Source organism: Chaetura pelagica, unplaced genomic scaffold (assembly GCF_000747805.2).
Source record: "Chaetura pelagica isolate M959 unplaced genomic scaffold, ChaPel_1.0 scaffold517, whole genome shotgun sequence".
Taxonomy (NCBI): Eukaryota; Metazoa; Chordata; class Aves; order Apodiformes; family Apodidae; genus Chaetura; species Chaetura pelagica.
The window spans coordinates 854210-859832 of NW_009953992.1; positions in this window are offsets into that span (position 1 = coordinate 854210).

Consider the following 5623-nt stretch of genomic DNA (forward strand, 5'->3'; position numbering starts at 1 on the left):
ATTTACAGATTTCAAATCATATATGTAAGACTGTCAAGAAACACTATTACACAGTTTTCAGGATACTGAGTGATCTTGAGAATGAGCATTGAGGGATTCTCATGCATATGCTGATGGTGCACATTTTTCTGGGGACTTGTGTGTGTATATAAATATATATTAAAAATAGGTAGTGCATATTTGGCCAGAACTACATGGAACATGGTTTGCTGACAGTTGCAGGTTTGTGTTATTATTTATGTTGGAGCTTATTCTACCTCATTAAAGACTCTGGGGAAAAGTATAGATCTAGAGCTTCATGTCATGTTGCTGTTACAACAATGGACTTTGTGGGTCATTGGATGCAGTTTGCAATTATTCAGTCTGTAGGGAGGAGGACCCTGTCCCTTGTGGCTCCTGTTTCAGAATCCTTAATTTGAAGTTAATTAATCTGTTCACTGAAGTGTGTCCCTCTTATGCAATTATTTTATTGCTTCTTAGAATATGTAGTTGGCAAGCTGTTCTCCAGATTGATCACATGTGCTTAACATCCTCCGAGGAACAAAATGAAGACATTTTTCCAGAAATGCTGGACTGTCCTTGTAGCCTGGAGCTTTGCAGTAGGCAGCTTTGAGTAGCAATGGATGAGGATTTTATCTGTGGTTCTGCTCTAGCTTTCAGCAAATTTTAATTTTTCTCTTGCTTCAGATAGGAAATGAGGTGTATCGTAGTGTGAGGTGGAAGAGAGCAGCAGAATCAGAGAAAATAGTTCTGAAAAGCATTTGAGGATCAGTGGTCAAGTATTGATGACTCTAGTCTTCCAAATACTGTGTTTTTTTTCAAAAGTAAATTCACTCACACAAATCCTGAATTCTGAAGCGTTGCTGCCTTTCATTGTCCCGAGGGAATAAACTGCTTCTCTATTGCAAAATCATTTTGAGGCAGGAATTTAAGGAAAACCTGATCTCTGCAGGAGTCTTCAGACCGCTAGGGAGTGAGCATTCAAACCATTGGAAGCTACTGACTTGTAGAAACACTCTGTCCTGTTTCTGTTGTTTATGTGATCGCAGTGAAATGATCCCCCCAAAAAAGATCCTAGGGGAGCCTGTGCTGGTAGTGCTAGCAGATCTCCACCTCTGTCAGTTGGCTGCTGCTCTGCCCAGCAGCTGGAAGGTAGTGGAGCAGCTACTAGTGCTGTAATGCATTGTCCTTCCAGAGCTCTGTCACTGAGAGAAGAATTTTCCTTCCAGTACTTTGCTCATCCATAAGAATTAAATAATCTTTCTGTTATTAAATATTATTAGATTACGCTAGATGTTTAATTTAGTAACTAACAGTATCAATCATGCTGTTTTCCTAGCTGTTATCTATTGAATTAAAATCAAGTTTCTAACAAACAGTTATGCCGCTTATTATTGACGTGCCAGACATTTCATTTACTGATGTTATGAATTCTCTTCTGGTGTAACTTGGGAAAGTGTGGTGGCCTGACAGTAATTAGGCAGTAATTGGTATACAAAGGCAGGAACCATTCCTAGTAGCTAACTACTTTCTTAGAAGACAACTTCATTTATGCTATGCTATTTCGACAGCTCTGACCAATTTCCATTTTATGATGTGCCACGTCTGTGCAGCAGAACTTTGGATTTGCTTTATGAAATGTGGTTGTTCTGCTTTATGAAATGTTGATTTTTAAATATACCTTTTTTTTCCTCACCAGTATATATAAATGCAATACTCCCAAGAGTATTGTTCCCTCACCTAATTTTTGCATGGCTTTTGCATTCATCTTCTCTTGTTAAAGCAAATTATTTGTGAAGAAGAGGAGTGCTATGGTAAAAGAGCAGTCACTCTTTTTTATAGTGCTCCTTAAGGGCAAGTTGTTTGTTTTTCTGGGGCTTTTGTGGTTTTGTCTTGGTTTTTGTTGTTTTGTTTTTCATAAATCAGACCTGAGGAGTAACCCTGGTGGCAACAACTTCAGCATAGTTTTGAAGGTGTCTTAATTGCCTGTCTTCAGGTTGGCATATGAATGAGTAGTAATCATCAGCTGCTTCTGCAGATCTGTGTGTAAACCTGAACCAGTATTTTGTTCTTTTTTTATTCTCTGCCTCTTTTTTTAGTGTTCCTTCTATAGAAGCCAGTCTTGATTGCATTTGCATGCAGACCTGACTTTAAGTAGGGTATTGAGGGATTACTACTCTTCTTTGGGATCATGGATATTAAGCTGACTCCTGTGGAGAGACAAATGTTTGGTGTCCATTGAGAAATTCCCAATGGGTCTTTCACATGTCTTAGAGAGGCATAAAAGTCTTCTTTCTACACAAAACCTTTTCCTGACATTGCATTCTAGTGATCTATAAGCCTGATTAAGAGATTTAGCTCAACAGCTATTTGGAACTATTAGACATACATATAGTATGTTGTAACTGTTTTTTCCCATGCCTTTCCATTGGTACTTACGATGTTGCCTGGTGGGTAGGGAAAAGATAAGTATCTTGTCCATCTCTGTCTCTGAAAGATAGGGTGCTACTTGAAGATGAGAGTACATTGGGAATAATTTATCAGGTAAAGGTTGGAGAGGTGCATTAGTGGAAGAGATGGAAGGGTGCAAGGCAAGAGAAATGATCTGGTATTAAAATAGTACTGGGTCATGGAGCAGACAAGTTTCTAATAACAGACTCCTGACCTCAGTCACATTCATTTGATCACATAACAGGTACAACTAGCAAAAAGCACTGGTGCTTTTTCCATCGCTAAGTAGAGATTTTTAAAGTGTGATACATTGCTTCTTTCCTGATCACCATTTGACACTAGCATAGCAGCAAAGCCTCATACAGTTGATTTTAAATAAACTATGAATATTCAGTCAGTAGCAAACAACCTACAGAAAGTGCAGCTTTGGTTGTTCTTGTTTGGTTACTGCCATTTTTTTAATTCTCCTTGGGGGCACAGTGTTCACAGAGGTGGAAGCTGTGAGCCTAGTCCTGGTTCTGACCTACAGATGTGGTGCCCCATATTTCACAAGATGGCTGGGATGTCCCTTCTTCCCCTGTGTTGAAGCAGTGAGGGTGGTGTGTCAACAGTCTCTTTTTTCTGATTGAGTTTTGTTAAAAGACTTCTCAGTTTCACTAGTGAAACAAAGCAAAGCATTTTGTTAATTTTCCCTCAAAATTAGTTCCCCATTTTTTCACTCATTGTTTAAGATTTCATGAAATCCCAGCTAAATTCAGCAGAGATTTAATTTCAGTCATATAAATAATTTCTCTGTGAAGAATAACTAAGTAGGCTAGGACTCTTAGCCTGGAGCAGGAGGAATGACAGAACCAGGATGTGTGGATCTGTATAATCATGACTGAAGGAGAGCAAGGGTGGATTGTTCCCATCTCTTCCATTGCAAGCACTGAGGCATTGTCACATGAAAGTAGCTGCTATGTTTTTTTTTCCTGTGATTTCTTTTTGTTTTTATTTTATTTTGTCTTCCTAATGATGTTCCCATTGACGTTTTTCTTTGGAGATAGAGCAGCTGTGCATGAGGAGCCATAGGTTTGTCTAGACTCATAACCTTTTGTCTTTATATGGATGAAAAAAAATTGATAGGTATCTGAATTCTTCAAAGGTGATTTGTGTGTGTGTATTGTTGCTTACATATCCAGTAAGAAAACTTGTCCTTTTATGAAGGTAAGAAAAAGTGTGTTGCTGCTTTTCCTGTTGTAGGGTTGATAATAGTGTGTGTTAGCTACTCTAAAAATTGATAGCTGGCTACCTCTGTTTCTTGACTGTTCCATTGGACTGCCCTCCCTGTGTTTGGTTTTCCCTCCTAAGCATAGTCAGGGTCCTGGGGTGAGGGAGGAAGGACACGGAATAAAAGGTGCAGGGTAGATTTTGTTCAGATTTTATTTTCTGAAAAATTAACATTGATGAACTTTCAACTCTAAGACCAGAGACCTGCCATCTCTAAGGACAAAGATATGCCAATGCAGAAAGATCTCAAGACATCTGAATTTACCTTCCCACATTTTCAGTACAGATATGGGGTGAATGCCAAAGTGCTGCTTAATCACATACTCGAAGTATTTATGCTTAATCTGAGTTTATTTAAATATTCTGTAAAGAAAATACTTCAAAACGAGTGAGGAAATCTACAGGAACTGGTTAAATTGTTTTCAAGGCTAGCATTTTTTTATCAACTATTACAAGTATCTTTCCTTCATCTTCTCTTCTGTAGCAATACCAGGCCTGTACTTTGTGAATGCAATGCACGATTTTGTTCTTAAAAAAACCTTCCCTAAATTATTGAATTAAGTGTTGAAGCATTTTCTTGTTGCCACTGACACATGATCAGTTTTACCAACACAGGTCACTGTTGTCAAAGATGATGGAGAATTGAAATGTGATGCAAAATGGGACAGGCTGATTCTCTAGTATTTTTATTTGTTTTAATGGAAGGTGCCATACCCCTTCTTCAGGTCACAAGTAATCAGGAGTTCATCAGTTCCGTGTCTCTTCACATGTCAGCTCCCCCTGGTGAGCACTTGTCCCTCAGTTGTTCCCCTCAGGAAGGCGCTGAGCCAGAGCATCTTCATCTGTAAGTATTTCTCCAGCTGTCAGCCTGAGAGATCTCAAGGTTACCAGATTTTTGAGAAGGTTGCTGCAGGCACATCACTTCCCAGGTGAAAATTCTTTTGATACAAATTTTTGCCTTGCAAGATTCCTTAAAGCTGATTTGCAGATTTTATTGGTGTAACACGTTAAGACATTTAATACTAACAAGATGATAATATGAAGATTAGAAATTAAATACAGTCCTTACTGTAGCTGAAGTTGTTGTTTGGTTTTTTTTCCCCGTGGACCATAGCAGTTCCTGTTCCAAAATCAGGACTATCAGGTTTTATTTATGTATTTGTTAGTTCCCTTAGCAAAAAGGTTATGTTTTGAAACACTAACTCAGTGAGGGCTGTCTCTTGCCTTGAGACTTCCGTTGTCCTTGTGGCCAGAGTTGCTTATATAGTGCATTGGCATATATCTTTTCTGTGTTTGCACAAAGCTCATGTTTTAGTTTCTTACTCTGTAATGTTTTTTTTTAAGACGGAGCCATTTTCTACAGGCATTGTATTTCCAGCAATACAACTTGCTTCCGTTGGCAAAATACTGTATAAGTGTACACCAACAAAACACGATTTCACAGATTTTTGCAATAAGCATTACTGAACTGTTTATATCTGTACTGTATCTTGGTGTTGGGCTGAACAGGTTTTTTTCAGGTGTTTTCAAATCTGAAATTTAAAAAATAATGCATGCTGAATTGCTCTTCATGCTCTTGAAGATTCTTATTTTATAAACATTTGAAGAGTAAAAGCAGAGCTAGTATCTTTTAAGATCTAGAACAGAAAAGGATAAAGCAGGAGAAGGAAAGATGATAACCAGGGTTTCATTTTAAAGCAGGAACAATAAGTTTCCTCCAGTACAGTCCACCTTGTGTCAAATACTGGATAAGCCTAGCTTTTTTTCCCCGTGGATGATCCAAAAAATCCTTTGCCTCTTGTGTTTGTAATCCCTGAACCGTTTCTAGTAATTCTGTACTTTTTCTAAGAAAATTTGCTGTATTAAGTGAGAATGCTTTTTTGTGTTTCCTTTTTCAGTGGAA